This window comes from Egretta garzetta, unplaced genomic scaffold (assembly GCF_000687185.1).
Source record: "Egretta garzetta isolate BGI_Z169 unplaced genomic scaffold, ASM68718v1 scaffold260, whole genome shotgun sequence".
In the NCBI taxonomy this organism is placed as follows: domain Eukaryota; kingdom Metazoa; phylum Chordata; class Aves; order Pelecaniformes; family Ardeidae; genus Egretta; species Egretta garzetta.
The window spans coordinates 1425585-1439458 of NW_009258662.1; positions in this window are offsets into that span (position 1 = coordinate 1425585).

Consider the following 13874-nt stretch of genomic DNA (forward strand, 5'->3'; position numbering starts at 1 on the left):
CTCCAGTCCTCATCAGCAGTACCACAGGCATTGATCACAGGTTTTGGAGGGGCATCTTGCACAGTCAGGGCAGATCCCTTTTTCTTGCTGTCACCATTAATTTTTATAACCTCTCTGGGACCGCAGGGGCTGATCTGGGAGAAAAAGGATAATGTAGAGCAGCTGCCTCCATCTTAGGAGGCAAGGGCAGATATTGGTCCACCACAAGCTTGATTTTTTGAGTAGGGATGTGTATTGGGTTTGTACGGCAAGGTTTTGGTAGCAGGGGGGCTACAGAGGTGGCTTCTGTGAGGAGCTGCCAGAAGCTTCCCCTGTGTCCAACAGAGCCAATGCCATCTGGCTCCAAGATGGAGCCACTGCTGGCCAGGGCTGAGCCCGTCAGTGATGGTGGTAGCGCCTCTGGGATAACGTATTTAAGAAGGGGAAAAAATCCTATGCAACTGCAGTTGGAGAGAGGAATGAGAGGATGTGAGAGGAGCATGTGGGAAGCCCACGCTGGAGCAGGCTCCTGGCAAGACCTGTGGCCCCGTGAGGAGAGGAGCCCAGGCTGGAGCAGGGAGGAGCGTGAGGAGTCCTCCCCTGAGGAGGAAGGAGCAGCAGAGATAGCATGGGATGAACTGATCCCAACTCCCATCCCCCATCCCCCTATGCCACTTGGGGGGAGGCGGTGGAGAATTTGGGAGTAAATTTAAGCCCAGGCAGGAGGGATGGGGAGAAGGTGTTCTAAGATTTAGTTTTTATTTCTCATTATCCTACTCTGATTTTCACCGGTAATAAATTAAACTGATTTCCCCAAGTCGAGTCTGTTTTGCTGTGATGGCAACTGGTGAGTGATCTTTCCCTGTCCTCATCTCGACCCACAAACTTTTTGTTACATTTTCTGTCCCCTGTCCAGTTAAGGCTTTGGTGGGCATCTGGCACCCAGCCAGGGTCAACCCACAGGATGATTTTGAAAATCTGCTAAATAACCTTCATTGAAAATAACCCTTAAATACACCCTCCCCCTTCCAAAAAAGCACCCACAACCTCCAGAAGGTTCTCTTTTGCCCAGATATTTCAGTGAACTTTTTGTTATATTTTCTGTCCCCTGTCCAGTTAAGGCTTTGGTGGGCATCTGGCACCCAGCCAGGGTCAACCCACAGGATGATTTTGAAAATCTGCTAAATAACCTTCATTGAAAATAACCCTTAAATACACCCTCCCCCTTCCAAAAAAGCACCCACAACCTCCAGAAGGTTCTCTTTTGCCCAGATATTTCAGTGATATGGTTTTTGGTGTGGTTCCACAAGCAGCGCTCCTGGCCCACTTGGTGAATGTGGGAAGAAAGAGCTGGACAGTGAGGTGGAGGTTTCCTAAGCTGACTTAGCAGCAGGAAAAGTTTTTGTGAACTTGTCCTGTAAGCAAGATCAAAAAGGCAAGATCTGCCATAGGGGTAGGAAAGGAGATCCATGGATCTTGGATGCTGATCTTGAGTACACAAAAGCCCTGGAAAGCTGTAATCTTGAAACCTTTAATTGCAAGGAAATGCTCTGCATGAAATATAACTTTGCCTCGTGCTTCAAAAGCATCCTCAAGATTTTGGGATGCCCAGCATTTCTTTAAAAGAGTAAAAAAAATGAGCCTCATCCCAAATCAAGGTGCTCCTCTAGGGTGTCCACAGACAGTAGCACATCTGCTGGGCACCAAATAGTAAGGAAGAGGTGGCTGGTGCTGCCAAAAAGCTGCACGCATGGGACAGCCCCCTTCGGGGAACTAGGCCCATCTGTGGAGCAGCCATCATTTGGGATGATGCCATTAGAGATCATAAATAAAATGGGACATGTGGACCTCTAGGGAAATAAGCCCCGGTTCCGAGCACAATGCAAAAAGACAGCCACTTTCCTTTTATTTATAACAACGCTGCGTGCCCATCTGACCCCCGCTCACACAGGCTTACGCACGCTGATGCATGTACACTGTTTCAGGGCAGATTTTCACCTCAAGGAATGGGAAATATACAGCAAGTTCAAAGCAGCGAGAACCAAATGTGCTTTTTTTTTTTTTTTTTTCCCGTGAGAAACCACTGCCCTCAAGCCATTCCAGACCTTATAATATACATGGAGAGGTGAGGATCCATCCCTTTGCTCCAAAACTGGGGGTGTAGGTACTATATCCAGGCGTCTTTTGTAAGCAAAAGAGAATAACCCTCCTGACTTGGGTATTTCCTCTAAGCAATTCCTTCAGAGAACCCAGGAAATCTGTTCTGCAATCTACCAAAAATCTGCAGACAGCACAAGAGCAAATTCATCCCCTTTTATGTTTTCTCACAGCGAAATGTAGACTTTCATTCCCCATGCTGCCGAGAGTCACTGCAGCAACATCACTGTCTGTCTGTCTGAATCATTGCAGTCCCATTATTTCACATTCTCTCTCTGCTCTGCTTTTCTTTGTGCCTTTAACATTTCAGTATTGATATTTCCTCTCCACTTTTAGGTGGGATGATACTATAGCTGATAACTACCACCTTAACCAAGCCTACGGTCAATAGCAATAGATCCAGCAGGCTCCGGCTGTCAGTCTGCTCTATTTCATTTTCCATATTTTTCATCCCCCAAGGAAGATTTCGTTCCTCCCCCCCAGCTCCTCCCAAGCCCCAGCCCAAGCAGAATGGGCAGTATTTCTTTTTGTACTTCGCTAAAGCAGTTACTAGATGACCAGTGAAATGGTGGTATAAAGCGTTTCCCAATGTCAATGCCCCATCATTGCAAGAGGTGAGGTCCAAAATGAGATTCATCTCACCACCACACCGAGCTTGTCCCCCTGTGCTCCCTCCATTCACCACTGAGAGCTTTTCAGACATGAACCATCTTATCCTAAAGGGAACATCCATGTTTGGGCAGACGAACTTATTCTGTGAATGACTACTTCTGTCCTCTGACTGTGAAGGTAGTCACGGAGGATTTGGTTAGCTAGAAATGCATCCAGGGTTGATCCTTGAACATAGGTGGGGTAGACACCAGGTTGCTTTCAGTGCCAGGTGGGAATGCACCTTTCTGTCAAGAAACTGCCCCTGGGTAAGCTACGGGCCATAAGCAACTGCTTGCTGCTGGTGTCTACCTTAGGTACCAGCCCTAGCTCTCTACACTGGCTGTCTGTAGAGCCAAGGTCAGAAAGCTCTGGTGTAGATCATAGAATCGTAGAACAGAATCACAGAATGTTTTGGGTTGGAAGGGACCTTTAGAGGTCATCTAGCCCAACCCTCCTGCAGTGAGCAGGGACATTTTTAAGACGTTGGTTTTAGATGCCAAGTTGGTTACAGCATCTAAATTATGCATTTCTATGAAGAAGCTTGAATGCAGCCTTGTAACTCCTTGTGAGACTGTAGTCCCAAGAAAATCAGCAGCATTGACAACCACATCTCTTCCCTGCCATTGCCAAAGCAGTTCCCTCTTGGAAGGACAGTATGGAAAAAGAAGAACTGGGATATGGACCTGCAAAGACCTAGCTGACAGGTATGCACTTGGTCACTGCAGGACATCCTGGTCTCACCTGTCCCTCATCTTCCTTGGAGGCTCTTCATGAGTGCGTTTCACATGATCCCACACAGAATGTCACAGGTAAGAGCAGGTAACTGTAGTCATAGGTGTGTAGTGGCCAGGAATTTGGGATTGCATGGACAGGTGGAGCAGCTGAGCTTGGAGTCTGCCCAAGACCACACACAGAATAAGTTCAAGAGGAGACTTGGAAGGATTTGTTTAGTCAAAGCACACACTTAAGGAGTCAAAGAAATACTTTTAGATATAAAAGTGCTGCAACTCAAGGTATCAGGAGAATGAACTTTGCCTCTATCACCAATAAATAAAGAAAGAAAGCATCCTTCCCTTCTGTTTGGACTGGAGCTGTTTGTGAGAAAGCAAAAGAAAAATAGAGCACAGACATGTAGCTCATCTCATCCAATGTAGGCCAACTAAAGTTTGGGTGTCCAGGCTGAGCAAACCTTAGGTCTTCCTACAGAAAAGGAGAGTTTCATTCCAGCCTAAGGTTAGCATCTGGGACAAAATATCCCCTGGAGATGTCGCTCTCTTTCCATGCTCTAGCTGGGAACTCAATAAGAGTTTTTATTCAAATAAAATTGTGGGGGTTCTGAGTTTAAAATCTTTTCAGTCTTTTTCTGGGAGATCCCTGTGAAGGTCATCTCAAAGCTGTGGCTGATTCAGAGTCCCGTGATAACCTCCAGTGTCGGGCAATATAAGGAGCTTAGATATCAGCCTAACCCCTGAGGACCAACCCAGAACCCAAGGAGGGTTCCCACAGCCCACGTGCCTCAGGCTGTTGAGACAATGAGAGCGGTTAGATTAAAACTCAATATTCCTTTCAGCGCTGGTATGCTGGTAGGGAAAAGCATCACACAGGCTGAAAAAGCAGCATGCAGAAAAGCTTGATGAAAGAAAGTCTCAGGGCTCCTCGCTGAGAGAAGGTTTGTACTCAGAGCAAGGGAACCCTCTCCAGTAGTTTCATTACTTTTGTAATCAGCAAAATAGGTTGAAAGAATTGTATTTCCTTAGCCAAGAAAAGAGAAGCCAAGTGGAGATAGAATAATAGTCTTCCAGGAGACTAAAGATACTTGAAAAAGTGATGAGAGCAATTCTTCTAGTCCACTGGGAGAAAAATAAGAAGAAATGAGCTTAATTTTCAGCGAAGAAGATTTAGTTTGGATACTAGGGGAGACTAGAAGTTGTGTTCACAACAAAATGCAAAAAATGACTTAACAAAGGAGGCTGTAAAATCTCCTTGACTAGGGGTTTTCACAAATAGTTTGGATAAACTTCTGTTCAGCAAGGTCTAGATGTCCCTGATTCAACTTTGGTCCAAGGGACTCAACTGTATTTCTGTGACTCTGTGGCTTGATACATTCCTTGCAGAAAAAGATGATTAACTTAAAAAAATACTGATTCCACAGTTAATTTTTCTTCTTAGTAGGAGCCTTGGGGTTTTTGGCTAGCTGTTCGCATGGGGTAACAGTAAAATGCTTCATTTTCCCTTAGTGTAGTTTATCATGTCTGCACATCCAGAGCGCAGGACAGTAAGGCTGACTTTAGGCTGAAACCCCCCAGTCTAAGGCTATACTCCAGTTCTCTCTCTCTCTGTTACCTCCTATGGGCAAACTCAGGGTTATTCTCTGCACTTCCCTTTACCAGAACTCTCTAAGTTGCTCTCCAAAGGCACTACCAGTCTCTTCTGGGAAAGGCTGTCAGATTTAGAAGCAATTCAGTCCACTTTAATGTGCCCTTAAGTCCACCTTAATGTGCCCTTAAGTGCAAGTAATCTCCAAAGGGTAAAACTGGACTAGTCTTGCATGGGCTGACGTGATGGCAAAAGGTTCTGGAGTCTGCTACCAACCTTGTGGCTCCCACTTCCATAATCATGTGTCTTTTTAATGACTTGGCGAGAGATGCTGCCTGCAAGGCAGCCTTGGGAATTCTTCCCTTTTTGAAAGGCCAGGTTAAGAAGATAAAGCTATTGGATGCTCAGTATATGCTAATGCTAAGCTATCATGTTACTGACAATTGCCAGGTTACTTCCCCTTAGACTGGTTGTATCTGGTGTTTCTGTACAGTGTATTATAGGCTAATTAATGCTGTTAATGATAATGGTTCTACTGCAAGAAGCTTGGAGTATTATCTCTATCTATCTTCTTGTCACCTTCCTTTTATCAAACCATTATGGGAAAGCAGGCTATCTAATGGGGCTATCAGCCCCTAGCACACTAATTCACTTACATCCATATGGAAATAGAAAGCACTCTACAGATGTAGGATGGATGCTTACACTAACCGTGGAGACATCGCGTTGGTCTTCTGGCTTTCGTTGTATGCCTTCCCCTTGCACTTTGAGCCATGATCCAACTCTTCTCAAAGTTGGAGGGCAATTTATCATCTGCAGTGCACATCTTTGGCCGCTCAGATTTCAATCTGTCATCTTTAATATCAGTTGGAGACACATGTATTGTACACTCTTCTAAACCACAAATCAGCAAAGCTGCTCCTTCTTTTTTTTCAATCTACCGCGAAGTAATTACAGTGGTTGGAGACCAATCGTATTACTGGCACTGCAAAGAAGAGGGTAAGTGATATTTCATTTGGGGAAACTAATACTCAATTGAGATGTTCTTTCCAGGTCAGTCACTACCCCCAAGTGAGAGAGCAGGAAATTCTCGACATTGGCTTCTTGACAAAAGGAAAAGGGGTCTTTTGTGTTCCTGTGGTGGTGGAAAGAGCCACAGACACCTTTCCCAGGAGAGGAATGATCACAGCAACAGAAATCCATTGGACAGATAAAAGCAAACTATCCTTATGCTCAAAAGCAGCATAAATAGAAGCTGGGGAGGTCTGAGGCACATGCTGCAGAAAGAGCCCCTTTCTGATATGTGTCTCTTCTCTGACAAAACAGCTTAATATTTTTCTCAAATGCAAGGTTGAAAGCTGACTTTGTAAAGGAAATGTTTAAACAGAAAGGGTTTGAAGAAGATGTAGGGATAATCTTCAGGGATCAGACATTATCGCAAGAAACTTTGGAGAACATAGGTACAATCCAGCCATTAATCTTCACCGTTGCCAATCCTAAGTGCAAAAAGAAAACGGTGCAGGATTTGAAAAGCAGTGGCATCTGGGGTCCTTCTACAGCCCTCTGGATTCACCCCCTTGAGGGCTCGCGTGTCCTAGCTTCGCTCCTTAGCCACAACCACACGGCGTTTGCTTTTTGCCATACAATCCTTGCACGGGTTCAAGAGACCCCTAGACATTGTGAGGCTGGCAGTAAAATCACAAATGCTGGCAGAGCCGTACGAGTGTCTTCCACCAGTCCTCACAAACTGCGAGCCTGTTATTTTATTTTTTCTTTTTTTTTTTTTTTCTTCATACTTTTACACCTGGGGAGCTGTGATTCCTGTGGATTTCCTTCTGGCTGCCGTGCAGGCGAGAGCCAAATCTCATCTGTATGCAACATAGAGGACTTGCTTCATGCGACAGCAGTGAAAGACAGATGCGCAACCCCGGTTCTCATCAGCTGAGGACAAGGAGTCAGGAATAGCAAAGTGCTGTGAGATGTGAATCAGCAGTATAAAATGAAATAATAATAATAAAAAAATCTAATTAAAATTAGTCATTGTGAAGACATGCAGTGCACTGAGGCACCCTCTTTGGATGTTGTTTCCCCAGTTATATACTGAGGATAGTTCCAGTCCATTTTGTGGAGGAGCTGTAAGAGTCCCAAAGCTTTGCCATGGCACTGTGCAGGGGTTGCAAAGTTACAGGAAATTAAGAAGTTGCTTCTCCTTTGGCAGCAGGACTCCTCAACTTGCCTTTTCCCTGCACCATCAGACTCAGCAGCAGGAAAAATAGCTTACGCTTTTGGCCTAAGACACCAAATCCATAAGAAATTAATGATGCTTTTTTCCCCTCATCCAGCTATCAGCTTGTGCACCATGGAAAAAAAGGAATTTCCCAAAGAATCACTTAGACCTGATCAAGCAAATAACAACAAAACTCATCTGAAGATGCATGGACCAAGGAAAGTGCACAGACAGTGTGTTCCTGCTGTCTTTAAAATACCCAGCTCACATGGGGACCCAGTCTGAATCATTCCCCTGGCACAAAGCCCCCAGCCACTGATTATTTTTGGAAAATTCTGGGCGAGACATAACTGTGGCGATTCCCATCAGATCCCAAACTAACACTTCTCTACAAGTCACAAAGCCCCGGTGAAATTCTATGTCTTACCTAAAGTCCTGATACCAGCTGTAACTTAAAGACAGAAGAAAAATAGGCTAAAAACCTCCAGACAGCCTGAACAACTTGAATTGAGAGCTCAAGTTTTTCAAAGCTTGGCTAGCTTTGGGTATGGTTCAAGTCTCGTGCAAACAGCCTGGGTGACAAAGAAGAGGACATAGACCATAGGTGACTCTGCAGAGACGAAGCTGTGGGTCTGATTCAGACTCTGGTTTCTCCATCAGTTACTCTGGATGCTCACAGATGTGAACGTGCTTGTTTCTAGCCCCATGGTTGAAGGGCTGTGACGCTGGTGTCCTACATACACCGAGGATGTGAGAAATTGTTCTCATTAGTGAGCGGTTTTAAGACTATAGAAATAAAAAATATAAATCTGCGCAGAACTTCCTACCCTGGAGGCTCTGAAAGTGCCAGACAAATGGTTCAGCTTCCTTCTAGATCTAGTTTTGGATGGCTGTAAACCGTCTTGAGTAACATTTAATCTTCATTTCAGTCAAAACACCCCTGATCTGGACACGAGTTTTGATGCAATCTGATTGAAGTGTGCCCATGAAATGATATGAAACATAAACACTAGGGATGGCAAAAATCATCTGAACATGCCTAGTCATCTATTTACATCTGAAAACATCCCTGGAGATAATGTCTGATTTTGTTCCGCAAATGAGGAATAATGAGAAAGAGAACATTGGCCAATGGCTGCCATTTTTGCAAACACCATCCGCGGTCTCAACATTTGTCCCCATTTATTTCACAGAAGTATTTGGTTTTTTCGGACCTCACACAGCATATCACTCTATTAAATCTCTCTCTGCTTTTTTTTTTTCTTGCTGGCACTCTTGTTACAGCTTTGAAATGCAACAGGTTTTTCCTGTGGGTGAAAAGGCCTGGTCCAAAGTCTGTTGAAAACAACAGAAGCCCTCTGATTTGGGATCTCCAGCACACTTTGAGGTCATGCTGGTAGGAAAGAGATTGATGTCAGCACTCAACATTTTATTAATATTTATAATAATGATGATAACAGTCAAATGGCAGGTACTGATTACAGCTCCTTGCTGGAGTATTGCATATCCCCAGATCTGCTCCTAGATAACCCATGCAATCTTCTCTCAATGCCCGCTGCAGCTTGTCACCCCGTTCTCTCCTCCAGTTGTCTGCTTGTTTGTTTTCCCTGCTGAGTACATTGTGCATTTGGGGATGTGAAGGGTCTGGAGCCCCAGGCTGCTGGGGAGCGGCTGGGGGAGCTGGGGGTGTTCAGCCTGGAGCAGAGGAGGCTGAGGGGAGCCCTCATCGCTCCCTACAACTTTGCTGATTACACTCATGATCAAATGGCTTGGTAAGATGAATTTATGAATTTTTAAGCATTGGAACAGGCTGCCAGGAAAGTGGTCGAGTCCCCATCCCTGGAGGGATTTAAAAGCTGCACAGACAAGGTGCTGAGGGCCAGGGTTTAGTGGTGGGATGGCAGGGTTAGGTTTATGGTTGGACTTGATGACCTTAAAGGTCTTTTCCAAACTAAATGATTCTATGATTCTATATACTTGCATTGCAAGCAAGAGACGATATAGAATCATACAATCATAGAATCATTTTTTGCAACCTGTGTGGGAATTCCACTAGCTTTCCTGGTGTAGCATCACTGTCCTGGGCCTGGATGCAAGGAATGGAAAGGGCCCATGTGTCCTGTGAACCAGCAGTGCTTATCACTCCTTGTTCCCATCTTTACAACCATTTTATCCATTAGACCCTATGCAATCTTCTGTCTCTGCATTTAATAGCTGTGATGCTTTAAATTGGTACCAGTTTACTCCTGCACAAGTTAGGAGGTGTCACGATGTCCAAGCAAGGACACAAAGCAACCTTGATAAGTGACCATTGGCATATCCCTTGTTCACACCACCACCCAACAGCAGGTCCATGTACCACTTGGCTTGCTCTGATAAGGTGGATACGTGGCACGTGGATGAGAAATGTCTAGCACAATGGTGGTGTAAACTTGGTGGTGTATCTGCCTACGACCCTGCACACAAGCCATAAAAATCAATAATTGCCTATTTGGCCAGTGTTCTACAAATCCATAGAATTTTTCAGATGTTTTCTGTATCAAAGACCTTTAAACCTGAGGCTTCTCAGGGGAAGGCTTCTCAAGCTTTAGGGACTGGAGAAGTGAGGCAAATGCATGATGTAGGACCAGGGAGGAGCAGAGGGCATCACAGAAGTTACTCAGAAAAAGAAGAAGGAAGGAAGGATTTAAGGAGAGGTGAGCTCAGAGGAAGGTGGAAAAATCCTCTTTACTAAGAACACAAAGCAGTGGCTTTTGCATATTTTTAAGCACGCTTTGGCATGAAGAAAGTTTCTTTGATGGGCTTATTTGTTTGTCTTTATGAACATGCTGGATCCAATGCTCCTTCATACAAAAGTCTCATAACATCATTCACCCTGAACAAAGCAGTTTTATGGTGTGTTCACCTTCCCTTAAAGCACCCCCAAAAAGTCTTTCATGTCAGAACGGAGTCAACCTCTTCAGTTTCCCCAAATTTATAATTTCCCCTTTCACTTCCAAAAACCTCTCCAAGTTAATTCATTGGGAAGAAAGATAAGAAAACGGACTGTTTTAATGGAACATTAAATTACAATTTAAACACACAAAAGCCAGAAAATGCAGAGTTAAAACTCCCAGAGCCCAGTGTTATATTCTCAAGTAAAGGAAGGCCCTGTGTCCTAGCATAATCGTTTGGAGAAGGGGTCAAAATTACAGTGGTCCAGGGAGCTTTTACTCTTCAGCCTTGAATCACAACCTGATCCTGCTACTAATGCACTTCTCCCTCGTTTTCCGGCACATTTGAAGCATTGTAAAGGGAAAATGATCCCAATCTCTAATATTCTAAATATGTTTTATGTGCTAAATACTACTCTGTTTAATACCACACACTTTGCTAATATCATACATTAGGTTTAATGGTCCAATTTGTGAAAAAAAAATTCCAGAAAAACACTTTCAATGGGCCTTCTCCATTCAGCTGAAACTGATATAAACAGGTATATGAAGAAATGCAGAGGGAGACAGACTTTAATGGGGGGGGTGGAAGGTCATTCTTGAACTACGTCTGGCTGCTTCCAGAAGGTTAGAGAAATTAGATTTTAAAAGGAAAAAGAGATGGGTGGGGAGAGACTGGGCATAAACTGGGAGCAGGAAGAACAGACCACATGCCTGTGGGTATTTCAGTCTGTAAGATGTTTAAGGTGTCTTTTAGGGTGATATGAGGTCCTTCTTCCTATCACCTGATGCACATTTTTTTTTCTTTCTTCTTCTCAGTTGAGCCTCCATCAGATCAAACCCTCTTTAGGCTTTCACTTCTGCCATTTCCCAGGGTCCCATCAAGCCTTGGAAACCACCAGTGATGCCCTGCAGATGCTGTGGGATGCTGTGAACTGGTGCAAGAATGAGGGCATTCGGTGCGATGCAGGAACCAGCAGCACCAGTTGGTCATCAGGGCTGTACAGTATATGTGAAGGACATTTCTGTATGTCATAGAGGGGTCAAGCTGCTGGATGAAATCCTTGCTCTGGAGAAGACAGTACCTGTCACTTTAGTGGGACCAGTTCCCTCTCACCGCCCCCCCCCCTCATTACAAGCACCATCCTTTTCCTAGATCTATTCCCAAATCTGCAACTGATCCCATGTAGCCTGAGATGCGTTACGTCTCTGCTGCCCTCCATCCATGAAATAGAACAAATGTTATTCATCCATCCTCCCTGGTGTGCTTTGAGATCCACCCCAACACCAAACTACTGGTCCTGCTTGCAGAGAGGTCCTGACTCGTGGGGGCTCTGGAGGCTGCAGATGGTGGATCCCATTGAGCTGAGCTCCTGAGTGGCCCCAAAATCATGAGGTTTCCCTTTAGCCCCAATAAAGTATCACCTGGAATTAGGTCCCTGTTCACGTGCATTTCATTGCAAAGAAAAATACAAAATGTGTAAGTGATGGTTTCCCACTGAGGATCCTGAATTGGTGACCCCATGCCATCGGTGGCATTGCAGTGTTTGCACCTTCTGGTGCGTGGCTGCAGTGATTGTTGTGATGAGACACTTGTGACCATGATGCTTCATATGGACTGACATGAGGGATGTCAAGGTTCTTGGTGGCAGTAGAGCTTGTCCTCTGTGTTATACAAGGGGAAGTGCAGGACATATGGCATGGTCAGGAGCTGGAGGAAACAGAGGTCTCATGTCTGTAAGATGAAGGCTGAAGGCAATGATGACATTGATGGGGACATTGTTGACTGTGGTGGGTCCTCCCACTGCAGGACCAGTAGAACAACCCTTGTGAAGATGGAGAAACATAGGTTGGAGGGATGCTGGGTGTGGGGATCTTCCACTAATCACAGCTGTGCTGGGCCTCAGTTTTCTCATCAAAGTAAAAGAGAATGAAAATACCAATTATCTTCCTGTCTTTGGGAGTGATGCTACCATTAAACGGCCCTACACAGCGGGGTGACATTTTCTGGCTTTCATTTTAATGGAAGGGACTCCAGCAGTGCAAGAAGAGAGATATTAGGGATGTGGTTTAGTGGTGGACTCAGCAGTGTTAGATTAACAGTTGGACTTGATGATCTTAAGAGTCTTTTCCAACCTAAATGATTCTGCGATTTTATGATTCTATGATTCTATGACTCTATGAGTCTATGAGTCTATGAGTCTATGATTCTATACCTGTTTTGAGAAGGCCCTGCCCGGGGAAGCACTGGTGCTACCTGTTCAGGGATATGGGCTTTGGCGTGGCGTTGGCCAGGGACACCACAAGGGCACAGCAACAACCTGCAATTTTCCTAGGGCACAGAGGGAAAAAGCACTGTACAAATGCACAGAGCAGATGGACGTGGGGCAGCATCACAGCGTAAGCAGATTGCTGCCTCCCAAATAAAAGCTTTTCCTCTGCATTTTGACCCACAAAGCCTGTGTGATTTACTGATTTAGGCCAGTCTACATCTATTCGGCAAAAAAATATCCCAGGATGGGGCACAATACATACATACAGTCTTTGGAGCCGCTGGAAGCCTTTTGACCTATCAATATCTGTGAAATCAGAATTAACCTATCTGGATTGCTCATTTAAAACCTTTGACCAATCCCGTGCAGCACTATAATGGTCGTATTGACCTTCGGCCAAGCACGATCTTACATGCTGCTTCTGCATCCCACTGTGACACTTGTTGGCTGGCCCCATAATGTGAAAATATCCATGTGCCTGCCTCTCTCCCCTGTAAGAAAAGAGCTTGAATTACAGGACTGAGAAGGCAATGATCTTCATGAATTAATCCACCAACACATCACACAAATTTAGCCGTGTCCATAAAATTGGATTTCCTGATAGCTGGGGGGATTTGCACTGCGCTCAGCCCTGACTCAGGTATTACAGGCATTCAGCTGTGCAAACAGCAGAGATGACGGCACGCAGCTGCCTGCAGAAAAAGCTCGCAGAAGCCTTAAGTGCTGTGTATGTTCGGCACCGGTTAGCGGCACCGGCCGGGCTTGCAGCAAGGGAAAGGGCCACAGTCCAAAAACACAGCAAAAAATGTGCTGGAGAGAAGTTTGCATCTTCCTGACTTGTTTTGACTCCCGAAAGAACAGTAACAGGGTTAACATCCTTTTCCACTTCTTCAGGATACTAAAAAATAATCTGAAAAGGTCTTTTTCAGCTGGGTGGGTTTTTTTCCCCTCCCTGCTTTTTAACTTAGGAATAGTAAAAACGTGAAGAAGCAGCGATGCAGAGGCAGAGTTGGGGGGGGTCTCAGCTGTGCACTGGAGGGTTTCTTGCCTTTCATCAGAGACATTAGTAAGTCAGTAACAAAACTCCTTCCTCCTACCTTGTTCTTGAGCATTCAAGCTGAAGTGGAGCTAAAAATGAAATGAATGCCAACTGGAAGATGAATTATAATTCCTGTCCCCTTCTCAGTTATTCACTGTCCGTCTCTTTTGACGTCCTGGCCCTTCTAGTCACAGATCTGTCAGGTGGCTTTTTTAAAAAAATAGTGGAAGTCCTTCCCGAGAACAGTGTTTCTGTAGTGCTATCCCTCTTACCAGCACTTTGCAGCCATTAACTAATTG